Raw genomic sequence first — 27392 nt, 5'->3', positions numbered from 1 at the left:
AGCCAGTTTATTAAGCAGAGGTTTAATTACAGCAAACTTAAAAGCCTTTGGTACATATCACATCTAAAATGGAGGAGGAGATCAAAGGGAAGACCTCCTTAAATAGCTTGGTTTGATCTGGATCTAACATACAAGTTGAAGGCTTAGGTGAAGACAATAATTTTGCTAACTCTGAAAGTTCAACTGGATCAAAGAAGTCTAAACCCGGTTCAGATTCCATGACTACCTCAGATGCTGCCCAACCCCCCAGAGACAAACCAATTTGGATAAAGGAGTGCTAATGATCTTATTTTAAATAAGATCAATCTTATTTATAAAGAATCCCATAAAATCATTGCTGCTAAGAGCAGGTGGAATGGATGGTTCAACTAAGCTATGCCTCTGGGTGAGTATGGCAACTGGATTAAAAAGAAATCTAAGATTATTCTTATTCTCCTTTATTAAAGAGGAGAAATATGCTGCTCTTGCTTTACGAAGGGTCCTGTTATACAGCAGTAAACTATTTTTCCAGACTAGGAAGGACTCTCACAGGCCTGTGGAGCGATATTTTCACTCCAGTTTCCTAGCATTTTGCTTCATAGTGCGCAGCTCTGCATTAAACCAGGGAAATAGCTTTCATTTTTTACGGTTTTTATTTTCAAAGGAGCTGCATTGTCTAAGGCAGTACGCAGAGAACTAGCAACCCCATCAACAAAATCATCGCCCTGTGAAGGGGAATGAACTAAGCTTTTGCACTCTGCAGCACTGCTCAGCGACAGAGAGGAGAGAGAAAGTTAAACAGAATCTTTAAAATGTATAACTGCACTATCTGATAAAGATCTACTAAAATGTAACCTTCTTTTGGGGGAGGAGAACTCTGTTAAAGTAATCCTGAAGGTTATTAGAAAGTAGTCAGAGAGGACAGGGTTGTGAAGAAATACTGTTATTTCTTCATATTCTATGCCGTATGTCAGCACAAGATCCAAATATGAAGATGAGAATGCGTGGGACTATTCACATTTTGAACAAAGCCAATAGTGTCTAAGATAGCATTAAAGGCTGCTCTTAAGCTATCATCTTCAATGTCAGCATGGATGTTAAAATCTCCCACTATGATGACCCTGTCAGTATTTAATACCAAATCAGAAAGGAACTCTGAAAACTCATCTAAAAATTCAGAGTAAGGACCTGGTGGACGATACAAAGTTACAAAAAGAAGAGGTTTTCTTGCCTTGAAATTTGGATCAGGGAAATTAAGGGTTAAATGTTCAAAGGAGTTGTAGGTATTAACTGTTTTGGGAGTAATCAGTAAGTCAGACTGAAAGATTGTTGCTACTCCTCCTCCTCGCCCAGAACTTCTGGGGATGTGAAAATTTAAATAGCTTGAAGGAGTTGCCTCATTTATGCTCACATTATCCTCTTGCTGCAGCCAGGTTTCTGTAAGGCAACACAAGTCAATGTGATTATCAAAAATCAAGTCATTAACTAGTACAACTTTTTGGCCAATTGGAGTTATTTTAATTTTAATTAGATTATCATGATTTATTCATTTGGGAATCTTTTCTCATTTATGTGATTTTGGTCGTGGGCAAGACACTGTCTGGATGGAGTAACAGTAGAGAAGCTGCAGAAAGGTCTGTTTAACTACAACTCTGCATGTGGTGCATTTTGGAAACAGGAGATAAGCCCCTGGTCTAACGGAGACCAGACTCTAGATCAAACCTGTTTAAAGGCTTACTTTATCTTGTTAGCAAACACATATGACAATATGTTATTCTTACCCTTATGTTATTTTGTTCTAATATCTTATTTTTACTCATAATCTTATTTTTCTCTTTTCTGTAAATGGGTGCATGGCAAGAAAACAATTTCAAACAAGGGATTAATAAAGTAATTCTGATTCTGATTCATTAAGCAGAATTCAAATGAGCCATTATAATCTAGATTAATTTCAAGATTGCATTGAGATTAATCTAGATTGAAATAAAGAATATATGCCCACCACTAAAATAAACGGAATTAAATTAAACCAGAAAATTGTGAAAATCGGAAACCCTAAATTGCTTTAAATTAAGAGTAAAGCTTATTTTTTATAGTTGGCTATTAAATGTAAATTATAAAATGAAAGAGTTTCTACTTTGCTTTACCCCCCTTTGCTCTTCTCTCTCTCATTCCCATGTGTGTTTTACTGTTGCTCTTTCATGTTTATGCTGTGGAATGTCAGATAAAGAGAAGGTTTAGGGTGTGTCATCTGCCAAAGTCTAGACTTCAACCTCAAAGCAAACTTTCTCAAACTGAAGAAGTAGAAAAGCTATCAGAGCCAGATTTACTGCACAGCAATATGAAAAATTACATAATCAATTATTTAATTGGCCAATATGCTATTCAATGCTGATCTACTTTTTATTGACTTACCCGCAGCACTGCTTGTAGCCACAGACAGCAGAAAGAAGCCAGTTAGACTTTGATCGTGTGGCTGTAAAGTGGTTCACCTTTAGGTAAAGCAGCATTTCCTGTTTGACTTTCAAAATAAACCTACAGGAATAGTTTAAACTAGATACTATTAAAAGAATAAAAAGAAAAGAAAAGGATTATTTTATTATTTTAAATATTAATATTTTAATGTCAAAAACCATCATGAAATCATGGACAATAAAATGACAGTGCGGGAAGGGAGGAGAAGAAAACAACAGATCCATATATTGTTCTCTGTCATGGTCTTGGTTCTGTTGTTCTTTACTTTGCTCCTTCTTTTCTAGATTTATTGGTTTAATTCTAGTTTTGTTGTAATTTCTAGATTTATATTAGTTCTCATGTTTTTCTGTTGTCCTCTGTTGCCCTCTTGTTAGTGTGTGTTCCTTTCCCCTTGGCTCCCTCGTTGTCTCCTCTCACACCTGCTCCTTGTCTGCTCGTTAACCCTCCCTTTGTCTCTGTCAGCTATATATGCTCTCCCTCTTCTCTCACTTGTCTTTGTCTTTGCTGTCTTCCCATGCTGTGGTCTACATTCCCTCATCTCTCCCTGGCTCCTCTTGTTTTGTGCCCCCAGATGTCTCCATAGTTCTGGTTTGCTTTATATTTTTCATGTTGGATTTTGGATTTTTGGATTCCCGCCTCTGGTACCTGTGTTTATTTCATTAAAGCTGCAAGAAATCTCCTCAGCCTCTCTGCCTCTGCATTTGGGTCCTCAAACCACAACCAATCCCTGACAATAGGAACAAACCAAGATGGACCCAGCAGAGGCCAGTCTGGACACCCTGAGGGATTTTTTTCATCAATCTAGGAAATACTCTGGACTCAATATCCAACCTAACACCGCCTTGGAAGAGGGTGAGTGCAACAAGCCAACTAAAACAGATTCTGCCGATGAAGACTAAATAGTCTTTAAATTCAACCCCTGAAGTCACGTGGTGGCTGGTGGAGTTTCCTCCAGGTGGCGCTATAACTTCAAAATAGACAAATACCAAAAACCAATCAAATGTATACTAAAGTATCACATAGTAATATAAAATAATATCACATGATAGAAAGGAAACAATGACAAAACATTTTCAGTCTGCTCCATCACCTGCAATGAGATGTAAAAAAAACGGCACAACAAACAGACATGGTACGAGACATACAATAAAGCAACACCTTGAAACTATCCCTGAAGTAGTATTATTAAGTCTGACATGTACTCTGTGTTACCTGAAGATATGAATGTGGGCTTTCTGTATGGAAGTGAATCTCTGAGTACCTGAAGCCTAGCACCTGTAGTTGTTTGTGAGGGTGAACTTGTGCATGTAAAGTTCATCCATAGAGAAAATGCTCAATAGTGGTTGTGGAGAGCCGAAGAGGTGCACCCCCCAGAGCACTGAGTCCAGCGCCAGGAGACCCAAAGCCCCAGATGCCTAAAGGGACCCCAAGAGCGAAGGCACCAAGGAGGGGCCAGCCCCGGAAATCAGACCCCAACCAAGGGAGGAGGAGAGACAGCCACGAGGAAGTCCCCCAGCCATGTTTAACTCACTGACAAACCAGAACTATTATCAGCAGACATTGATGTTTCCTCCTGGCTTTAATAGATCCAGAAGTCTAGCTCTGTTTATTCCGGACAGAACCAGAACCGGTCTGACCTGAACCGGTTCTGGTTCAGCTTTCTGCTCATTCTGTAAACTGGGATGATCATCCAAGGAACTTAACTTACTAACGGTTGGCCCGGTGATGTCATCGGGACCGTCAGAGGTCAGCTGCTGCAGGAAGCAGAACTCTTCAGCTGCCACCCGGCCTACCTGGACTGGATTCCTCCAAGTACCCGGCCTACCTGGACTGGATCCTTCCAAGTACCCGGCCTACCTGGACTGGATCCTTCCAAGTACCCGGCCTACCTGGACTGGATTCCTCCAAGTACCCGGCCTACCTGGACTGGATCCTTCCAAGTACCCGGCCTACCTGGACTGGATCCTTCCAAGTACCCGGCCTACCTGGACTGGATCCTTCCAAGTACCCGGCCTACCTGGACTGGATTCCTCCAAGTACCCGGCCTACCTGGACTGGATCCTTCCAAGTACCAGGCCTACCTGGACTGGATCCTTCCAAGTACCCGGCCTACCTGGACTGGATCCTTCCAAGTACCCGGCTTACCTGGACTGGATCCTTCCAAGTACCCGGCCTACCTGGACTGGATCCTTCCAAGTACCCGGCCTACCTGGACTGGATCCTTCCAAGTACCCGGCCTACCTGGACTGGATCCTTCCAAGTACCCGGCCTACCTGGACTGGATCCTTCCAAGTACCCGGCCTACCTGGACTGGATCCTTCCATGGACCCGGCCTACCTGGACTGGATCCTTCCATGGACCCGGCCTACCTGGACTGGATCCTTAGAAGTGATTGAAAATAAGGAGCCCGGAAGAGTTTTTGCTGTGGAATCAAACAGGTCTAACCTGTTGCTTAACAACCTTGACAGACACACAAAGCAGGAAAAGAAGGAAAACTGAAGTTTTCAAAACTGTTTGCTTTTTATTTATTTTTTATTATAAAGTGAACAAAGACTGATGAGAATCCAGAGTGGAATAAAGGTTCCAACCACCGGGAGCAGGAACAAATCAAATCAAATGTAATGATAGAAACCTTAGTCAGTTAAATAACCTGCTGCTGTCATTCTGCACATCTCTGATGTTGCTGCTATTTTCAAATATCCATTACTGTAAAAAATGTCCATAGCTGCATATTGGTTATTTATTCTCCAGTTTGATATTGTTAAAACACTTTACTGAATTGTATTGTTTATCTTTTATTTCAGACATACAAGTATATAATAAAAACAGTATATATGCATATAACATAAATTAAAACAGTCTGAAAAAGGGTGTATTGGCAGAAGAAAGAAGCTTATAATGCCAACCCTCTAAAGCCAATTTACATTGGACTAGAAAGCAAAAGAAAAAAGATAAATAGATAGATGGCTACCATTTATAATACATACCAACGTATGATTTTAGGAAAAATTATTATTCTGCAGGTATTTGAACTCTTCCCTATTATATTATTCTTAAACATTCTTCTAAGGGTTCACGTTAGTGTGACCATTTTCAATAATCTTTCTGCACTGTAAATTTGCCCATTGCGGAACAATAAAGACATTTTCTATTCTATTCTATAAAAGGGTAGAAAAATATAATTAGATTTAAACAATGTAAGTATAAAAAACATATCTGCAAAATCTCTAATATTCAATAACAAAAATACTTAGTTAATCATATTGTGCAAAACATTAATAAAAAATTAAACTCCCATCAGATTTATAGTCCCCACTCTGCAGATGTATTAGAATCTGTCCTTAAATTCCAGCCAAACTCATTTACACAGTAACAGATAAAAACATTTAGATAAATCAAACATTACCGCCACATATCTGACTCTATAACCATTAAAACAACTATTTTCATTCATTTCAGATGGAACTATTCACAGACTGGATTATATTAAACTGAACTTCCAATTTTCACCACTGTTCGGCGCCACATAACCTTTCCTCTGATCACGAAGCAGCCGGCTTGCTTGGTCTCGCAGTAATTCCTGGGATATCCAAGGATAGCGACGATACATTGGACCCGTCCTTCAAATCGGGCAAAAAGAAGGACGCATTTTAAGGTTGCATAACGAGGAGTCTTGGAACCCGACCAGACCTCGGATGTCATCGTCCTTCCAATCTGGCCTTCTGAGGAAGCATCTCATGAATTCAAACAGAGCCACTGTTTACCCACTGGACTGCTGAAGCAGCCGGCCACCATATTGGTACTCCCTAGGTAGACCGGCTGCCATGTTGGTACTCTCTAGGGTGACTGGTCGCTATATTGGTACTCTCTAGGTAGGCTGGCTGCCAAATAGCTACTGCCTAGGTAGACTGGCCGCCATATTGGTACTCCCTAGGTAGACCGGTCTGAATGGAAACAATCGCTGTGACATGCACTGGCATCAGTAGATTACTGTAACTTATAAAAAAAGGCCCATCACATTCCATAGCCATTATGAAGTAAATAAATCCTGTAACATAAGAGGTTATATAAATCCATAATATTGAAATTAATGGGGTCCTCCCATCTCTGTTGCTGAAGTCACTAAGGTGGTTAAAAAGCTCCTCGGTGGCAGGGCCCCAGGGGTGGATGAGATTCGCCCTGAGTACCTTAAAGCTCTGGATATTGTGGGGCTGTGTTGGTCAACGCGGCTCTGCAACATTGCGTGGACATCAGAGGCAGTTTCCCTGAATTGGCAGACTGGGGTGGTGGTCCCTCTATTTAAAGAAGGGGACCGGAGGTTGTGTTCCAACTAGACAGAGGAATCACACTCTTAAGCCTCCCTGGTAGGTCTACTCCGGGGTTCTGGAAAGGAGGGTCCGTCGGGTAGTCGAATCTCCGAGTCAGGAGGAGCAGTGTGGTTTTCATCCTGGCCGTGGAACACCGGAACAGCTCTACAACCTCAGCAGGGTTCTGGAGGGTGCATGGGAGTTTGCCCAACCAGTCTACATGTGTTTGGTGGATCCGGAGAAGGCATTCGACCGTGTCCCTCGGGGGGTCCTATGGGGAGTACTAGTATGTAGTACCGGGCACTTTAATAAGGGCTTTTAGGTCTCTGTATGACTGGTGTCAGAGCCTGGTCCGCATTGCCAGCAGTAAGTCGGACTCTTTTCCAGTGAGGGTTGGACTCCACCAAGGTTGCCCTTTGTCTCCAATGCTGTTCATAGCTTTTATGGACTGAATTTCTAGGTGCAGCCAAGGTGTTGTGGGGATCTGTTATGGTGGTCTTAGGATTGCATCTCTGTTATTTGGAGATGATGTGGTTCTATTGGCTTCATCAGGGCGTGATCTACAGCTCTTACTGGAGCGGTTTGCAGCCGAGTGTGCAGCAGCCGGGATGAGGATCAGTGCCTCCAAATCCGAGACCGTAGTATTGAGCCGGAAAAGGGTAGAGTGCCTTCTCCGGGTTGGGGAGAAGGTACAGCCCCTAGTGGAGGAGTTTAAGTATCTTAGGGTCTTGTTGACGAATGAGGTGAAGATGGAGTGGGAGATTGTTAGGCGGATTGGTGCGGCATCTGCTGTGAAGTGTGTGCTGTACCAGTCTGTTGTGGTTCAGAGAGAGCTGAGCCAAAAAGCAAAGCTCTCGATTTACAGGTCAATCTACGTTCCTACCCTCATCTAAGGTCATGAGCTTTGGGTCATGAGTGAAAGAATGAGATCCCGGATACATGCGGCTGAAATGAGTTTTCTCCGTAGTATGTCTGGACTCTCCCTTAGAGATAGGGTGAGGAGCTCAGTCACTCAGGGAGGACTCAGAGTAGAGCTGCTGCTCCTCCACATCGAGAGGATCCAGTTGAGCTGGATCAGGCATCTAATTAGGATGCCTCCTGGACGTCTCCTGGTGAGGTGTTCCAGGTACGTCCCACCGGGAGGAGGCCCAGGGGGAGACCCAGGACACACTGGAGGGACTATGTTTTTCAGTGAAAAAATACAGATCAGTACATGACAGAGATGGGGACTCGAGTTTGTGACTCGTACTCGAGTCGCACTTAAGTCGCATATTTAATGACTTCAGACTCGACTTAGACTTGCATTTTAAGGACTTCAGACTCGACTGAGACTCGTGATTTCCGACTTGTGAACAATATTTTATTCCAGTGTAAAAACACTTAAAGTGTTTTTTTGTTTTACTAACTTGACTGATCGCCGCTCGCCTTAACCGCACACAGAAGAGGTAAAAAAAAAAAAAAAAACTCAAAGACCCAAACCGTGAAGCACTCAAGTTCAAGTGTTTTATTTATACAAAAAGCCACAGCAAAAGTGGCATAATAAAACAGTCCTTTTCTTCTCCTGATAAAACCTAAAAATCAAGAGTTTTCCTTAAAAATCAGAGGCTGGAAGTTGGGCTCCGCTCGTTATGCTGCTTCTGGTGCGAGTGATCAGCCTGGAGCACCCACTGGCTGATCCACAGCTGACTCTGCGGCCCTCCAGCACTGTTCCACTCCCTGGCGTGCCAAACCCCTTTCCAGACCGATCCAGCTAAAAAGAGAAGCAAGGAGAACGCCAGCATCCACGCGCATCCAGCATCCACGCGCCAAAACCCCGTCGGAAGATATATGCCTGTCACCTGCAGATTCCGTTCTCCTTCTCCTTTCCTTTTATGTCGGCTTTAATCAGCCCTTGCTCACACCTGAGCGCAGCAATTACGCAGCGCAATTAATGCACTCCGCCTCCTCAGACAACTACTTCAGTCCAGTGCGCATGGATTGTCACAAGGGAAAAACAAACCAAAAATACCCAACATGCAGGAAAAATTCAAAAGTCTAAAATAAAGGAAAACAATCATATAAAAAAGAAACATCAAAACACGCAAAGCTCAAGAAGAAAATACAAAGAAAAACAAATCATATCTGCTTCTCCAAACATACAAAGCATAAAACTAACATTAAAATGAAAGAAAACCATAAACCATATTTTTCCCTGTGCAACACACTGACGTCACTGACGCAACAGTACGTGGACGGCAGGATTGTGATTGTTTTTTTTTCCACAGTCCTCATTTTCAATAAAAGAGCAGACATTTACTGCTAAAACTAGAAAAAGTTGTAACCACAAATGTCAGGTAAATACTGTAAGAAAATGCAAAATTTATCTGGAAAAAATTTTGCGTGTGCTTTTTTAATTGTATTTTTCATTTAGCAGTTCAAGATAATGATAATTCCATAGATATAATAGCGACCTTTAAGCTATACTGTCTCAGTGACGGAGATGAAAACACAAGGAGAAACAAGCAAGCATGAAAATTATTGCACTTTTTTAAATGAATCAAGGGATTAGAATTTTTTGTGCGATTAATTGATTATTGCAACAGGCCTTCTCAAGACTTGAGACTTGACTTGGACTTGAGCTCTCAAGACTTGAGACTTGACTTGGACTTGAGCTCTCAAGACTTGAGACTTGACTTGGACTTGCAAAAAATGACTTGTGAACATGTCTGGTACATGAGTCCAGCTAGAAACTCTGAATGACATCAGAGGAGAACATGACAGGCTGGAGGACCAGAAACTGTGTCCTGTGAAGGAGGGAGGGAAGTAAAAAGTTCTCTGTCCTTCACCTCCGCCATGTTCTTCTCAGCAGCCTCCTCTCCTCCTGCACCACTACGATCACCTGTTTCGCTCCACAGCCACCTCTCCACCTGCACCGCTTCGATCACTTGTTCTGCTCCACTGCCTTCTCTCCTCCTGCACCTCTAACATCACCTGTTCTGCTCCGTAGCCTCTCCACCTCCTGTACCGCTAACATCACCTATTCTGCTCCGTAGCCTCCTCACCTCCTGTACCGCTAACATCACCTGTTCTGCTCCGTAGCCTCCTCACCTCCTGTACCGCTAACATCACCTGTTCTGCTCCGTAGCCTCCTCACCTCCTGTACCGCTAACATTACCAGTTCTGCTCCGCAGCCTCCTCTCCTACTGCACCGCTACGATCACCTGTACTGCTCCACAGCCTCCTCTCCTCCTGCACCGCTAACATCACCTGTTCTGCTGCACAGCCTCCTCTCCTACTGCACCGCTATGATCACCTGTACTGCTCCACAGCCTCCTCTCCTCCTGCACCGCTAACATCACCTGTTCTGCTCCACAGCCTCCTCTCCTACTGCACCGCTACGATCACCTGTACTGCTCCACAGCCTCCTCTCCTCCTGCACCGCTAACATCACCTGTTCTGCTGCACAGCCTCCTCTCCTCCTGCACCGCTACAATCCCCTGTACTGCTCCACAGCCTCCTCTCCTCCTGCACCGCTAACATCCCCTGTTCTACTTCATTGCCACCTCTCCTCCTGCACCACTACGATAACATATTCTGCTCCACAGACTCCTCTCCTCCTGCACCGCTACAATCACCTGTTCTGCTTCATTGCCTCCTCTCCTCCTGCACCACTACGATCACTTGTTCTGCTCCACAGCCTCCTCTCCTCCTGCACCGCCAACATCCCCTGTTCTGCTCCGCAGCCTTCTCTGCGACTGCACCGTTAACATCACCTGTTCCACTCCGTAGCCTCCTCTCCACCTGCACAGCTAATATCACCTGTTCTGCTCCGCAGCCTCCTCTCCACCTGCACCGCTAACATCACCTGTTCCGCTCCGTAGCCTTCTCTCCACCTACACCGCTAACATCACCTGTTCTGCTCCGCAGCCTCCTCTCCTCCTGTACTGCTAACATCACCTGTTCTGCTCCGTAGCCTCCTCTCCTCCTGCACCGCTAACATCACCTGTTCTGCTCCGCAGCCTCCTCTCCTCCTGTACTGCTAACATCACCTGTTCTGCTCCGCAGCCTCCTCTCCTCCTGCACCGCTAACATCACCTGTTCTGCTCCACAGCCTCCTCTCCTCCTGCACCGCCAACATCCCCTGTTCTGCTCCGTAGCCTCCTCTCCGACTGCACCGCTAACATCACCTGTTCTGCTCCGCAGCCTCCTCTCCTCCTGTACCGCTAACATCACCTGTTCTGCTCCGTAGCCTCCTCACCTCCTGTACCGCTAACATTACCAGTTCTGCTCCGCAGCCTCCTCTCATCTTGCATCGCTAACATCACCTGTTCTGCTCCACAGCCTCCTATCCTAATGCACCGCTACGATCACCTGTACTGCTCCACAGCCTCCTCTCCTCCTGCACTGCTAACATCACCTGTTCTGCTGCACAGCCTCCTCTCCTACTGCACCGCTACGATCACCTGTACTGCTCCACAGCCTCCTCTCCTCCTGCACCGCTAACATCACCTGTTCTGCTCCACAGCCTCCTCTCCTACTGCACCGCTACGATCACCTGTACTGCTCCACAGCCTCCTCTCCTCCTGCACCGCTAACATCACCTGTTCTGCTGCACAGCCTCCTCTCCTCCTGCACCGCTAACATCACCTGTTCTGCTGCACAGCCTCCTCTCCTCCTGCACCGCTACAATCCCCTGTACTGCTCCACAGCCTCCTCTCCTCCTGCACCGCTAACATCCCCTGTTCTACTTCATTGCCTCCTCTCCTCCTGCACCGCTACAATCCCCTGTACTGCTCCACAGCCTCCTCTCCTCCTGCACCGCTAACATCCCCTGTTCTACTTCATTGCCTCCTCTCCTCCTGCACCACTACGATAACATATTCTGCTCCACAGACTCCTCTCCTCCTGCACCGCTACAATCACCTTTTCTGCTTCATTGCCTCCTCTCCTCCTGCACCACTACGATCACTTGTTCTGCTCCACAGCCTCCTCTCCTCCTGCACCGCCAACATCCCCTGTTCTGCTCCGCAGCCTTCTCTCCGACTGCACCGTTAACATCACCTGTTCCACTCCGTAGCCTCCTCTCCACCTGCACAGCTAATATCACCTGTTCTGCTCCGCAGCCTCCTCTCCACCTGCACCGCTAACATCACCTGTTCCGCTCCGTAGCCTTCTCTCCACCTACACCGCTAACATCACCTGTTCTGCTCCGCAGCCTCCTCTCCTCCTGTACTGCTAACATCACCTGTTCTGCTCCGCAGCCTCCTCTCCTCCTGCACCGCTAACATCACCTGTTCTGCTCCACAGCCTCCTCTCCTCCTGCACCGCCAACATCCCCTGTTCTGCTCCGCAGCCTCCTCTCCGACTGCACCGCTAACATCACCTGTTCTGCTCCGCAGCCTCCTCTCCTCCTGTACCGCTAACATCACCTGTTCTGCTCCGCAGCCTCCTCTCCGACTGCACCGCTAACATCACCTGTTCTGCTCCACAGCCTCCTCTCCTCCTGTACCGCTAACATCACCTGTTCTGCTCCGCAGCCTCCTCTCCTCCTGCAGCGCCAACATCACCTGTTCTGCTCCGCAGTCTCCTCTCCTCCTGTACTGCTAACATCACCTGTTCTGCTCCGCAGTCTCCTCTCCTCCTGTACTGCTAACATCACCTGTTCTGCTCCACAGTCTCCTCTCCGACTGCACTGTTAACATCACCTGTTGTGATGATCTCTTTGTATCAGAGATTTTCTTACCCTTTAGAAAAATGTCACTTGGGGTAAAACTCTCCCTGCAACCCTGGTTTGCATTTGTATAGCTCACAGCATTTTCATTTACATGTTAAAGCCTCCCCTAGAATTCCATCGGGGGGAGGCATGGGGGGAACACTGCCTAAGAAAGTCCACCTCAATATCTGACAATTTATGGGAGTTTTCGGCGAAGCCTGCAAATTACCGTAAACTGCCGTTAACCTCAACTTCCACGAAAATCTACAGTGCCGCATATTGATGAAAATCCCACATTTCATGCAGTGTGTGTAAAACATCCTAAATTAGAAAAATACACGCTAGAATATACAAGAAAATCTATGTTATAATGAATCTGACTGGATGGAAATGCAAGAAGAAAGAAAATGAAAATAAAGAATTTAGGAAAATAGTATTCAGACATGTCAGAACATATTTATGTTTTCATTGTTTTGATATTGGAGAATTTTCTAAAAATAATTTAAAAATTATTTTAAGAAGCTGTGACTACTTTCCATTTCCAGCAATAAATATTAGAGAATGAAAAGGAGCGACTTAGACTGTGAATGTAGAATCTATGAGCTCATTTAGAATTTGAAATGTTATCAATCATGATCACTAATCGTCTAACTGAAGTCCAGAAAACTTTAGAGGATAAACAGGAAATAAAGGCAAACATTTCCCTTTTAACTGAAGAAAATTCAACTACTTCAAATGTAAATATATTCCTTAATATTTATCACCAACATCTTTTGGTTGGTTTGGTATTTTTGAGTTTATTTCTTGGAGAAATGGGTCATTTAATTTATTTAAAGTTAGTATTACTGAGGGCCACTGTTAGTAAATGAGGTATTTTTTCTATACAGGGTCCTTTTTTTGATTGAATAAGTTTTAATGACAGATTAATTATCAAATCAAACATTTATTATCTAGTTTGTGTCGTAAATATTTCTATTTCCTTTTGTAAGGTTTAGAAAATGTGACCAATTCAAACAGAGTGACTTTAGTTAACTGAATTTAAGGGCTGATGTTTGGTTTTGCATATTTTATTATACCTGAGATTATGCTTATTAAGGTTGGTTAGATAATATAAAAACTTCCATTAATATCTCTATTCCCTTACTCACCAATCTTTAATGAAAATGGACTTTTTGTCTCAGATTATCTCCTGGATGATCAATTAAACAGGAGCTTTTGGAGAAGAATTATTGATTAAATATCAACAGAGAGAAAAACAAACATCTGTCTGTAATTTGTGGCTGATTTACAGGGAATTTTATATGAATGAAGTCAAACGGCACAGGAGCTGGATCGTCACCACATTTCTGCTTTTTTAATCAAAGCATGCAGCAAAGAATTGTGGGAAATTCACTTCACCAAAACCTGCTTTGATGCGCTCTTAGCTAAAGTGTGGATCTAGGGCCCATAGGGGGCGGGGCCAAATACGGCTCTGGAGGATGGGGACAGACTAGGCACTGGAACCCTCAGCAGGAACACAGAGTTAAAGTCGGCAGGCGGCAGGAGGGCGGTTGGGACTGGACCTCTGACTGATGAGTCAGCATTATTCCACTTTTATCAACAGGCTCCAAACACACATGAACTCTGAGCTGCCATAAAACCAGTTAAAGATCAACTGGAGTCCAGTATCAGAGTCCGGTCCAGAACCAGGACCTGATGTCAGAACTCTAGTCTGAGAGTTTTCCCAGAGATCAACAGAACATTCCAGTCAGAGTTGGTCTGTTGGAGCAGAAAGCAGCAGCAGATGGGATGGAAGTGTAGAGTGGGATTGATTTGATGGTAGGGAACAACCTGCAGCTCCTCAACACTCACTACAGCCTGCTGCTCTACAATCTGATGGGATCAGGCTCATGTCTCATTCATTCAATCTAAGTCTTAGCTTGGAGATGTGAATAATCAAAGATGGACTCACTCAGTTTCTTCTGTGAACTTCTTCACTCTGCAGCTCTGCTGTCTGGACCAGGTCTGTGTTGGAGAGAAACTCCTGGACTTCTTCTCTGCTGTCGGTCCTCTGAGTCTGAAAGCTGCTGTGACTCTGAAAGCAGATTTAATGTTCAGCTCACAGATCAAAGATCAGCTGCTAGAACTTTATATGACTTCAACATTTTCAATGATTAACCTGCAGCAGCTTCCTGCTGCCAATCAGACCATCAGAGAAAGTTCTCCACTCTCTGGTCTCTGATGGTACAAACATGCAGAACTATTTCACCACAGACCAGAAATAATTATCACCTAAAACTATCCAACTAAATAATCCAGAATAATCCACAGTTATCAGGTCTGAGAGCAAACATTTGGTTCCTGTAAAGGGAACATAAAAATAGATTTCTTTGTAGTTGATGCAACATTTCAGACGTTACTATTCTTGATTTATTGATGATCAAACAAAGTCAATCTAAATGTCTTTAAGCCTGGCCTAGGCCCTAACTTTGATAATGAAAGCTGCACATTCTTCTCTGCATGAGGCCCCAGGACTCCATGCTGCTCCACAGGAACCAGTTTCCAGTTCCAGCTCCCAGTCTGGTACTGGGAACCATGGAGCTATGGACTGACACAGAAACTAAGCTGGAAGTGGATCTGAAATAATCAGTCAATAAAATCCTGTTCCATTACCTTCAGATGGAGGCTTTTCAGGAACAAATCTACAGAAATAGTTTCAATCTTAGTTGATCTAAAAAAGTAAAGTTAGTTTAGATTTCATGTCAGACAGGAAGAAAGAAATGATGTTAATGAGCTGATTTGGTCTAAAACAACCTGCCAGAGGTGGATAGTAACTAGTTACATTTACTGCAGTAACTTTTAGAAAATAATTTTCTTTGTAGGAGGAGTTATACTTATAGAAGCAGTTTTATTGCCTTATATATCCTCACACGTGGCCCTATACTTACTTAGCAACAAAACAGTACATGCTGAAGGTCAAGTATGAGTCTTAGCAATAATAAAGTCCCTAATGTTTTATTTGTACGCAATTAGATGATGTATGAGGAGGTTTGGCATAAACAGAGAACATCTGCATAAACTTTCCTCTGAGTGTGAAATCAACCGCTGGTGTCGACCAGCACACGTGAATTCCAGTAAGCTTTCGACATGATATTCCTGTGCATGTGCAGTTACGTAATGCGATGTGGAAACTATAAATGCCGCCTAGAATGGACTGAAGGTTTGGGGATAACTGAATTGTGACGATGCATTGCTGGATGTATGAAGTGTTTAAGACAGCTGTATGAATTCGGTTTTGTAATTAAATGTGTCCCCCCCTCCGGATGATAAAATGGTGTGAACCGTGGCCTTCTTTCTGTCATAAGGGAATTCTACCAATGAGCTTCCATATACTTTACTTCACCCGTTTGCTTTCACTTCAGTAATCTTCTAATAAGAGTATTGCTGCTCTTACTGAGAAAATGTTCTGGTTCCTCTACCCTCCATGAAGAACTGGATCTATTGGAGATCAGGTGAAAATACAGTAAAGAATCCATATTTTAGCTGTAGAGTTCTTTATTGTTTACTTTCAGAAATGCATAACCTGCTGGAGAGATTGCTTTATCAGTTAATGTTGGAAAATATTTTTCAAACATGTTATTTTTTGGATTTTATTTTCTACTTTAAATATCAGGATTTGTTGATAACTCTCTGTCTGATTCCATCATTCTGAACATACAGATTCTTCATTTATTAGGGTAATAAAAAGTCTTCAATCTGAGTCAGTGAAACCTGTAGAAACTTTTGCTGTCAGAGCTTTTTTAAATGAACCATCAATCTCCACACAAATATACCTGTTAGCTTTGGAGTTCTATTATTAATTTTCTGGCTGAAACACTCATTGGATTGTCCATTATTCCTACTACTGCATGAACATACTTGCGCTTTCTTTCTTTTTAAATACATATTTGTCTGCTGTAAAGATGTATTTTATTATTGTACTTGTTTTTCTCCAAATAATTCTAGTAAACTTTTGAAGTTCATTGGTTTAATTTTGAAATGTTGAGGTTTTAGTTTTGATTTTCTGTGCTCATTTGGGCCTACGTTACTATTGCTTTCTACCATGTTCAATTCACCACTGTTCTGCACATGCATGCTTGGATGTGTCCAGTGGTTATATTCATTATGCATTCAAGAGACTTGTAATATACGTTTGAATACATGTTCAGATACAGCTCTGCTCAGGATGAAGAACATATTTTAATGGTTGAAAATGTATCTGATCTCTTTCAGAACCTCACCTGTCTGTTATCCACCTGCATGAGTCCTGGTGAAGGGGGTCATCGGCCATCAAGTTCTAGATTTCAGTGGCTAGTAAGTTTTGCCATATCTAAAAGTAAGTGAATCTAGTGTTAGAGCGCTTATAAAGCTAGGGTTCAGCTCAACTTGTATCTGGCCAGTCTGTTTCATTTCTCTTTATTTGCGTGGGGATGTGGAACTGTAAGGAGTGGAGTCTCTCTCTGTCTGTAGATATGAGCTGCTAAAACATTTTAGACTTCAACACCAGCATATTCAACGTTACCCATGCCCACACTGTCCATGTACCTTTAAGACAATCAATGAAAATGAATCTTTATTTTAATCATCTTTCCTCATTCAGGGGGATGTGAAATGGCTCTTCCAGTGAAACTACCAATCATTCTTGGGGAAAAGAACTCAGAGATTGATTCTTCCAGATGGGATGCTGGAAACTGTCATGGGACTCATACAGGAAATGAAGAGAAAGTGCGGAGTAGATGGGGACTTCAGACTTCAATTCATGGATGTTGAGTTTGGAAATGAATTCACCAACTTGGTCTCAATGTCAGACATTCAGGACAAAAGCTCCATCAAGGTCATCTTTAACTCTGCACCTGCCCAGCCTGATCAAACCCCTGTCCTTCCCTACTCAGCTGATGCAACCTCCTGCCCACTGGACAACTCCTCACCTGTTTTATGTGCTTCAAGCTCATTTGACTCAGACATAGAAACCGCCATCGACTTAGATGTTCCTCCAAATTGAGTTATTTGCTGTTGTTGAGTCACTTAAAGAAGGGTGAAGGTATAGATACTGACTTGTTGGATGTTTTTAGATTTCTCCAAGAGAAAATGAGAATAAGTCAGATTTATATAGTTACAGTTATGGTTAAGTGGCTTTAAAAAAAGGATTTTTAGGTGAGTTAAACTCCACAGAAAGACCTCAGGCCTGTTTTATTGAGCCTTTTTTCTAATGGCACTTTACCATAAACAGACAAAAATATGAAGTAACTTTACCTCAGACAGTTAGTACTGATCTCTGTGGACATAACTGCACCACACACTGTCATGGCGTTTCCTCCATCCAGAAAACAAGGCAGGTTTTGCATGTATAGATGTTTGGTATGTACAGAGCAAGGGCTTTGTACTCGCCCCTAAGTATGACTGGTTCTGAATGACAGTCTATGTGGTGCATCCTCAGACTGTCATTTCAACTGAGAGGAACACACCAGTGAATAGCGCGCCTGTTTCGGATTCACTCCTTCTCTGGTTGTTTTTCCATGTAATGAGACAATATACAATATTCTCTGCACCATAAAGAGCACAGGATTATCAGGCGCATGGCCCATTATTGTGAAAATGGAAGGTTTTTAGGGTCATAGTATGAAGGTTTTGTTTCAAAACTATAAATGCATTGTGAGTGTGAATTTCTAGAGAGAGTTACAGTCTAAGTTTTGTATTTGTTGCATTAAACACACCTGTCCAAACACACATTCTGTTCTACAAGTTGCACATCAAAAACTTCTTACATTCTCAGTTTTGCTTCAAATGGTTCAGAACTATTGTTGCTAAACTTTTTGTGCATTGTAACTTTGGTGTTTTGCAACTGTAGATGTTTTTTAATCTGTTAAAATTACAAAAAAAAGTTCTTGAGTACAAGCACACAGATTGTGTTCTGTGAGTTGCACATAAAAAATGTCTGCCATTCAGTTTTGCTACAGTTCAAACACATGTCCTGTTTTGAAGCAAATGCTCATGTTTTCTGCTTTTTAATAAATATCAGTTGTGATATTCTGCTATAACATGGTAAGTGAAAGTGAAAACACCAAAGTTACAGTGCACAAATAGTTTTGTGCATTGAAATTTGAGCAGGTGTAAAAAAAATGTATTTCAGATTTTTTTTTTTATTCTACAAATAAAAAACTTATAATGTAACTCTCTCTACTAATTCAAATTCACAAGTACAATGCACAAACAAAATAACTTTCATACATCTGTCATGATGGGTACTCTAAGAGTGACCCAATTATGCAGAACACCACTGACGGACACAGGAATAAAAGTTCAACAAGTTTATTTGAACACAAGCACACTGATAATACTGGTTCTGGTTCGGGCCTGGATACTGGTTCACCGGAGTCTGCGTGAGAGACAGTTCAGTTAGCGTTGTACGATGGAGCTTGCTTCCTTGATTATTACTGATTGTACCTTGAGGGTTCTTGAGGTTAGCTTTGGGAGGGTCACTGTTGGATCTGGAGAGAGTTGATCAGCAGAGTCCGCTTGCTGCTTCAGCGTCTTACGTCTAGTACTGAGCAGACCTTGACTTATGGTTTTTCAGCTCTTAGTCCTGAGCTGCATGGAAGTTCACTGTGGTTCTTCGGGTTTGGCTCTGAGGGTCGGCTCGGCAGGTTAGCTCTTCCAGAGCTTCACAGAGGAGACACTGGTTTCCTGGAAGATAGAGACAACGGTTAGAATCCAGGCTGGATTCAAAGTCACATAGATTCACTGAGAGTCTAGGCTTAGGCGCTGACCAACTGGATCAACACTGCGGCGTTGAGGCAAGGTCTGAAGACAGCTTATATAGTGGATCCTCTGATGATCTTGATGGGCTGCAGCTGTGCAGGAGGCTCACTCAGAAGGATCCACGGCGGACTCTGCTGGAGAAAGGTGGAACTTCTCCAGCTCCCAACAGTACCCCCCCTCAACGACCGCCCCTTGGCGGTCCGGAAGAGGTCGAAGGGCAGGAACGCTCGTACTCCTCGATTAGGGCAGGGTCGAGGATGTACGAGCACGGAACCCACTGGCGATCCTCCGGTCCGTAGCCCTCCCAGTCGACGAGGTACTGCCAGCCGCGACCTCGTCGACGGGAGTCCACGATGCGTCGAACGGTGAAGGCGGGATGACCATCGACCTCCAGGGCGGGTGGTGGGGAGTCGGAAGGCGGGCACAGAGAACTTGAGATGACAGGTTTAATTTGGGATACGTGGAAGGTTGGGTGAATTTGGAGGGACTGAGGCAGTTGGAGACGGACGGCTGAAGGATTGATGACTCGGGAGATCTTGTAGGGGCCTATAAATTTGGGTGAGAGTTTTCGAGACATCCCCTTGAGGGGAATGTCTCGAGTGGACAGCCATACCTCTTGGCCTTCAGTGTACTCGGGGGCGGGACGTCTTCTGGAGTCAGCGAAGCGTTTGTTGGTTTCAGAAGATCGGTTGAGGGTTGCGATGGTTTCTCTCCAGATCTTCTGACAGCGTCTGATGTGGTGATTCACTGACTGGACCGAAATCTCTCTCTCGTCTTCGGGGAAAAGTGGAGGTTGTTAGCCGAGACTAACCTGAAAGGGAGATTGTCCAGTGGAAGCAGATTTGAGGGAGTTGTGTGCATATTCGATCCATGTAAGATATTGGCTCCAGTCGACGGGATTGTTGGATGTGAGGCAACGAAGGGTTGATTCTAGCTGCTGGTTCATCCTCTCTGTTTGTCCGTTAGATTGTGGATGGTAACCTGATGTCAGAGAGGGTTTACAGCCGAGTGCAGAACAGAATGCCTTCCAAACCTGGGATATGAACTGAGGACCCCGGTCCGAGAGGATCTCCTGGGGGATGCCGTGTAAGCGGAAGACGTGCTTAACGAGGAGCTGGGCTGTCTGGAGGGCCATGGGAAGTTTCCTAAGGGGAATGAGATGGCAGGCCTTCGAAAAACGGTCAACAATGGTGAAAATGGTGGACATACCTCGAGACACAGGGAGGCCAGTGACAAAGTCAATCGCAATATGGGACCAAGGACGCGAGGGAACCGGAAGTGGCTGTAGCAGGCCTGAAGGAGGTTGATGTGAGGCTTTATTTCTGGCACATGTGGAGCAAGCCAACACATACTCTTTGACATCTCTATGGAGGGTTGGCCACCAGAAGCGTCTTGAGATCAGGGCGACGGTTCTACTGACTCCCGGATGAGCAGAAAACTTGGCAGCATGCATCCATTGGATGAGACGGGACCTGACAGAAGATGGCACATAGGTTCGGTTAGTGGGACCGTTACCTGGATCGGGTTCTGTAGCCAGGGCGGAGTTGATAAGATCAGTGATCTCCCAGTTAACCACTCCAACAGTGCAGGAAGCCGGGAGGACTGGTTCAGGTGTCTCAGGATGATCGACGGAGTAAAGACGAGAGAGAGAATCGGGTTTGACATTCTTGGATCCGGGTCTGTAGGAAATGATGAGATTAAACCGTGAGAAAAAGATGGACCACCTGGATTGACGGGGATTGGCTTGCTTGGTTGACTGGATGTAAGCCAGGTTCTTGTGATCAGTCCATACAAGAACCGGGTGCTCAGCTCCCTCCAGCCAATGTCTCCATTCCTCCAGCGCCAATTTGATGGCCAACAGTTCACGGTCTCCCACATCGTAGTTCTGCTCTGCGGATGAAAGTCTACAGGAGAAGAAAGCACATGGATGGATCTTTTGATCCGAGTCAAGTCTCTGGGAAAGGACCGCTCCAACTCCAGAATCAGAAGCGTCCACCTCGAGGATAAACTGTTTAGCAGGGTCAGGCTGCATTAACACTGGTGCTCTGGAAAATAAAGATTTCAATTTATCAAATGCAGATTGTGCCTCAGGAGTCCACTGAAAAGTGCGTTTGACAGAGGTCAGAGAAGTTAATGGAAGGGCGGTCTGGCTATAGTTCCTGATGAACCGACAATAAAAGTTTGCAAAACCCAGGAATCTCTGTAGCTGTTTGCGGTTCTCTGGAACTGGCCATTCTAACACGGCTTTTATCTTGTCCTCAGATGGTTTTACCTGGCCGCCCTCGAGCACAAACCCCAAAAAGGTGACTGAAGACTGATGAAATTCGCACTTCTCGGCTTTAACGAACAGCTTGTTCTCCAGAAGTCTCTGTAAAACAAGGCGGACATGTCTTTTATGTTCAGAAAGGTTCCTTGAGTAAATGAGTATGTCGTCAATATAGACGAACACAAACACATTTAAAAAGTCTCTGAGAACATCGTTCACGAGGGCTTGGAAGCAGGCTGGAGCGTTAGTTAAACCAAAAGGAATCACCAAATATTCGAATTGACCCAAGGGGGTTTTGAAGGCTGTTTTCCATTCATCTCCATCTCGGATCCTAAGAAGATGATATGCATTCCTTAAGTCCAGTTTTGTGAAAACTGTAGCCCCTTGTACAGGTTCGAATGCTGAGGAGAGTAGAGGAAGTGGGTACTTATTCTTTATTGTGATTTGGTTCAAACCTCGGTAATCAATACATGGTCTCAGGGAACCGTCTTTCTTACCAACAAAGAAGAACCCGGCGCCCAATGGAGAGGAAGATGGGCGGATTATTCCAGCAGCTAAGGATTCATTTATGTACTTCTCCATGGTCTCTCGTTCAGGTTTGGAAATGTTGTACAATCTGCTGCTAGGTAGTGGTGCTCCAGGTAATAGCTCAATGGCGCAGTCATATGGTCTGTGTGGAGGTAGGGATGTAGCACTGACCTTACTGAAGACAGGAGCCAGGTCATGGTACTCGGAAGGAACGGAAGAAAGGTCAGGAGAGTCCATCTCCCCCCCACCTCTAGGAGGCCCCACCAAGGGGGCAGCCGAACGGAGGCATGTCTCATGGCATGAGATGGACCATGATTCCAGGTGACGATCAGTCCAATTTATGTGTGGATTATGCTTCTCCAACCATTCGAAACCAAGCACCAGGGGAGAGCATGCAGAAGGAAAAACAAAAAATGTTATTGTCTCTCGGTGGTTACCTGAAAGAAGTAGCTCGAGGGGTTGAGTTTGATGGGTAACTTGGTGAAGTCTTTTCCCGTCAATGGCAGAAACACTAAGAGATTGAGTCAGAGGAATGGTTTCTATCTCAAGTTGTTGGACGAGGTTCGAATCGATTAAATTCCGTTCACAGCCTGAATCGATGAATGCAGAAAAAGAGAGGCTTTGGTTAGCACAAAACAATGTGGCTGGAAGCAACAGTCGAGGAGATTTTTTAGTGTTAATTTGGCCGCCAGACTCCTCAGATCCTCTGGCGGGCCCAGGCTTTTGATTTAGCCGGGCAGGAAGCGATGAAGTGTTCACTCTCACCACAGTAAATGCATAATTTACTCAGAAAACGTCTTTGTCTCTCCTCTGGGGAGAGCCTCGTGTGTCCCACCTGCATGGGTTCGACATCTCTTTCACCAGAATGAGAGGCCTGAATAGGCAGAGGGAGAGACTGGGCCTTAGGTCTCTGAATGGGCAGCTGCTCTGTGGGGGAAGAACAAACAGTCACGTTATGTGAGGCAGGGGAAAGTGTACCCTGATTTCTTGATTTAGAACTGTTTCTGGCATGGATTCTATTATCCAATCTGATCGTCAAACGAATTAATTCTTCGAGGGTGGCAGGTTCGTCGAGAGTTGCGAGCTCATCCTTAATGTGCACATTTAATGCCATAAAATAGGCTCCCTTCAGAGCGCTTTGGTTCCATCCGGAAGCTGCCGCTTTAACCCAGAAGTTGATGGAGAATTCTGCCACAGAAGAATTTCCCTGCTTTAAATTGAAAAGAGCTCGAGAGTCAATAGTTTGATCAGTTTCTTGATTGAATACTTGTGTAAATTCGGAAATGAAGTCAGAGTAATAGCAATTGAGGCTATCGTCGGAGGCAAATCTTGCTTGAGCCCACTCCAAGGCTCTTCCTGTTAGCTGAGAAAGGATGAAAGTTATCTTTTTATAATCCGTGGAAAAGCTGCCTGGAGAGTTCTGAAAAATTAAACGACATTGAAATAAAAATCCTTTGCAATCTTTCATGTTACCAGAAAATCTCTCTGGAAGACTTGGGCGGAACTCGGATGACGTCACTGCTGGTGACCTCGGAGGAGGAACTGGACCCGGAAATGGTTGTGGGGCCGGTGCGGCATTAGCGCCGTTCATGTAGTTTGCATAGCTTTGGATAGCTTGATTTTGCCTTTCAATGTGGGTATTTAACTCACGTAGAGCCAAGCCGTGTCCATGGATCTGGGCCGCCTGTTCCTCCAATCGACGGATGAAGTGATCTGCTGGGCCTTGAGTTTGGACGCAGTGTTCTGTCATGATGGGTACACTAAGAGTGACCCAAATATGCAGAACACCACTAGACGGACACAGGAGTAAAAGTTTAACAAGTTTATTTTGTCACAAGCACACTGATTTGACTGGTTCTGGTTCGGGCCTGGAAACTGGTTCACCGGAGTCTGCGTGAGAGACAGTTCAGTTAGCGTTGCACCTTGGAGCTTGCGTTCTTGATTGTAACTGATTGTACCTTGAGGGTTCTTGTAGATAACTTTGAGAGGGTCACTGTTGGATTTGGAGAGGAGTTGATCAGCAGAGTCCGTTAGCTGCTTCAGCGTCTTACTTCTAGTTCTGAGCAGACCTTGGCTTAGGGTTTTCCAGCTCTTAGTCCAGAGCTGCATGGAAGTTCACTGAGGTTCTTCAGGTTTGGCTCTGAGGGTCGGCTCGGCAGGTTAGCTCTTCCTGAGCTCCACAAAGGAGAAACTGGTTTCCTGGAAGACAGAGACAAGGGTTAGAATCCAGACTGGATTCAAAGTCACATAGATTCACTGAGAGTCTAGGCTTAGGCGCTGACCAACTGGATCAACACTGCGGCGTTGAGGCAAGGTCTGAAGACAGCTTATGTAGTGGATCCTCTGATGATCTGATGGGCTGCAGCTGTGCAGAAGGCTCACTCAGGAGGATCCACGGCGGACTCTGCCGGAGAAAGGTGGAACTTCTCCAGCTCCCAACACATACGGCATAGAATGTGAAGAAATAACAGTATTTCCTCACAACCCTGTCCTCTCTGACCACTTTCTAATAACCTTCAGGATTACTTTTAACAGAGTTCTCCTCCCCCAAAAGAAGGTTCAATTTTAGTAGATTTTTATCAGATAGTGCAGTTTTACATTTTAAAGATTCTGTTTAACTTCTCTCTCCTCTGTGTCACTGAGCAGTGCTGCAGAGTGCAAAAGCATAGCTTATTCCCCTTCACAGGTTGATGATTTTGTTGATGGGGTTGCTAGTTCTCTGCGTATTGCCTTAGACAACGCAGCTCCTTTGAAAATGAAAACCGTTAAAAATAGAAAGCTTGCTCCTTGGTTTAATGCAGAGCTGCGCACTTTGAAGCAAAATTTCGCTCCACAGGCCTGCAGGAGTCCTTCCTAGTCTGGAAAAATGGTTTACTGCTGTATAAGAGGACCCTTTGTAAAACAAGAGCAGCATACTTCTCCTCATTAATAGAGGAGAATAAGAATAATCCTAGATTTCTTTTTAATACAGTTGCCAAACTCACCCAGAGCCATAGCTCTGTTGAACCATCCACTCCACCTGCTCATAGCAGCAATGATTTTATCGGATTCTTTAGAAATAAGATTGATCTTATTAAAAATAAGATCATAAGCACTCCTCTATCCGCGATTGTACCTGAGGTAGTCATGGAATCTGAACCGGGTTTAGACTGCTTTGATCCAGTTGAACTTTCTGAATTAGCAAAATTATTGTCTTCATCTAAGCCTTCAACTTGTATGTTAGATCCAGTTCCAACCAGGTTATTTAAGGAGGTATTCCCTTTGATGTTGTCCTCCATTTTAGATGTGATTAATCTATCTCTGTTACAGGGATATGTACCTAAAGCTTTTAAGGTTGCTGTAATTAAACCTCTGCTTAAGAAACCGTCTCATGACCCAGATGACTTGGTTAAAGGTATACTATGCAACCGGTGTTGATTTTCCAGCGAGGCTCCCCCCAGAGGGCGAAAGTAAAAGTGCACTGTCGAAAATATACACAGCTGTTCTCCTGGTTTCTCCGTCAAGCCTGGCGCGGTTGTTTTGAGCTTAGCAGACAGGCGAACGCAACGAATGACTAACACAGTGAAAGTATGAACATGCACACAGAGAGAGAAACCATTCCAATGTTACTTACAATCGCATCAGCAGAAACGCGAGGTCCGCGTCAGCCTTGCAGCCTGCTTTTTATTTTAGCTCTCGCCATTCGGAAAAAGCTTGCCCGATGTTCACCCGTGTACGACTCCTCTCTCTGTTCGGAGCCCTTTTCCTCTTTCTTGCCTGCTCCGACATGGGCTTTCGCTTTTTTCACGCTGGTTCCGCCATGATAACTGCACAAAAATCGCCACTGCATGCTTTTAACTGGGGACGTGTAGCAGTTCTCGCCGTAAAGCAAGACCGACTCTCGCGAGAATTCTGAGCCTGTGGGTGCGGGCCGAGGGCTCCTGCAATTGCAAGTGCGGTATTTCCCCCATAGACCACCAGGGCGGCCGAGAAAACCTTTGTTCAACCTGAAATGACTCATTTAATCATCCAAAACGTTATGGAACACATTAATTAACTGAAAAATGTTGCATAGTGTGCCTTTAATTATAGGCCTATATCCAATCTTCCTTTCTTATCCCAAATTTTTGAGAAAGTAGTTGCCAAACAAGTTTGCGATCACTTCCACCATAATGAACTTTTTGAAGAGTTTCAGTCTGGCTTTAGAGCTCATCATAGCACTGAAACAGCTCTAGTGAAAGTCACTAATGATATTCTCCTGGCCTCAGATAATGGACTTGTATCTGTGCTCGTCCTGTTGGATCTCAGTGCTGCATTTGATACAGTTGACCATAATATTCTTTTAGAAAGACTTGAATATTTTGTTGGAATTAAAGGAACAGCACTAGACTGGTTTAAATCTTATCTATCTGATCGAATTCAGTTTGTTCATGTTAATGATAGATCTTCCTCATGCTCAAAGGTTACCTGTGGTGTACCACAGGGATCAGTGCTAGGACCAATTCTCTTTACTTTATACATGCTCCCAATCGGTAGAGTTATTAGACAGCATGGGATTAATTTCCACTGTTATGCTGATGATACCCAGCTATATCTGTCTATAATCCAGATGAAGCTAACCCATTACATAGATTACAGGCATGTCTGAAGACATAAAAACCTGGATGACTCTTAACTTTCTCCTTCTGAATGCAGACAAAACATAAGTTATAGTCTTTGGACCAGAGTCTTTGATAAAGAAGCTGATTAGCCAGTCACTTCATTTGGATGGGATTAAACTGATTTCAGATAATAAAGTAAAAAATCCTGGTGTTGTTTTTGATCAGGGCCTGTCATTTAAATCCCATATCCAAAGAGGTTTCTAGAATTTCCTTCTTTCATCTGAGGAACATTGCAAAAATTAGAAATCTCCTGTCCAGGGGTGATGCTGAGAAACTAGTCCATGCATTTGTTACTTCAAGGCTGGACTATTGTAATTCTTTACTACCAGGAAGTCCACAAGCTGTAGTTAAAAGCCTTCAGCTGATCCAAAATGCTGTAGCCAGAGTTCCGATGAAAATATGCAAAAGAGAGATCATATCTCTCCTATCCTGGCTTCTATTCATTGGCTTCCTGTTAAATCCAGAATAGAATGTAAAATCCTCCTTCTCACATATAAAGCCTTAAATGGCCAAGCTCCATCTGATATCAGAGATCTGATTGTCCCTTATGTGTCATCTTGGGTTATGGAAGCTAAACCCAAACGCAGAACACCACAGAGACAGGAGGAAAAGTTCAACAGTTTATTAGAATGAAACACAATCCAGGTTAAAGTTCTGATACTGAATGAGTCCGGGCTGGTCACACAGGATACTCTGGTCTGTGGTTCAGGCTGAGAGAGGAAACCAGA

At 44.1% G+C, this 27392-nt stretch overlaps 1 long non-coding RNA gene across 1 annotated transcript; it reads right to left on the bottom strand.

The window, feature by feature from the left end:
• Window positions 1-14403: 14403 nt before the first annotated feature.
• LOC119777545 lies at window positions 14404-15365 on the bottom strand. Its single transcript, XR_005279932.1, has 2 exons — window positions 14612-15365; window positions 14404-14527 (listed from the first exon to the last, which is right to left on the bottom strand). It is a non-coding gene; the product is annotated as an uncharacterized LOC119777545 (long non-coding RNA).
• Between the last annotated feature and the right edge of the window lie 12027 nt (window positions 15366-27392).

Source organism: Cyprinodon tularosa, unplaced genomic scaffold (genome assembly GCF_016077235.1).
Source record: "Cyprinodon tularosa strain WSP-4 unplaced genomic scaffold, ASM1607723v1 ctg1244, whole genome shotgun sequence".
NCBI classification, from domain to species: domain Eukaryota; kingdom Metazoa; phylum Chordata; class Actinopteri; order Cyprinodontiformes; family Cyprinodontidae; genus Cyprinodon; species Cyprinodon tularosa.
The sequence above is the reverse complement of the archived record's forward strand: the minus strand, read 5'-3'. Positions and strand labels throughout refer to the sequence as shown.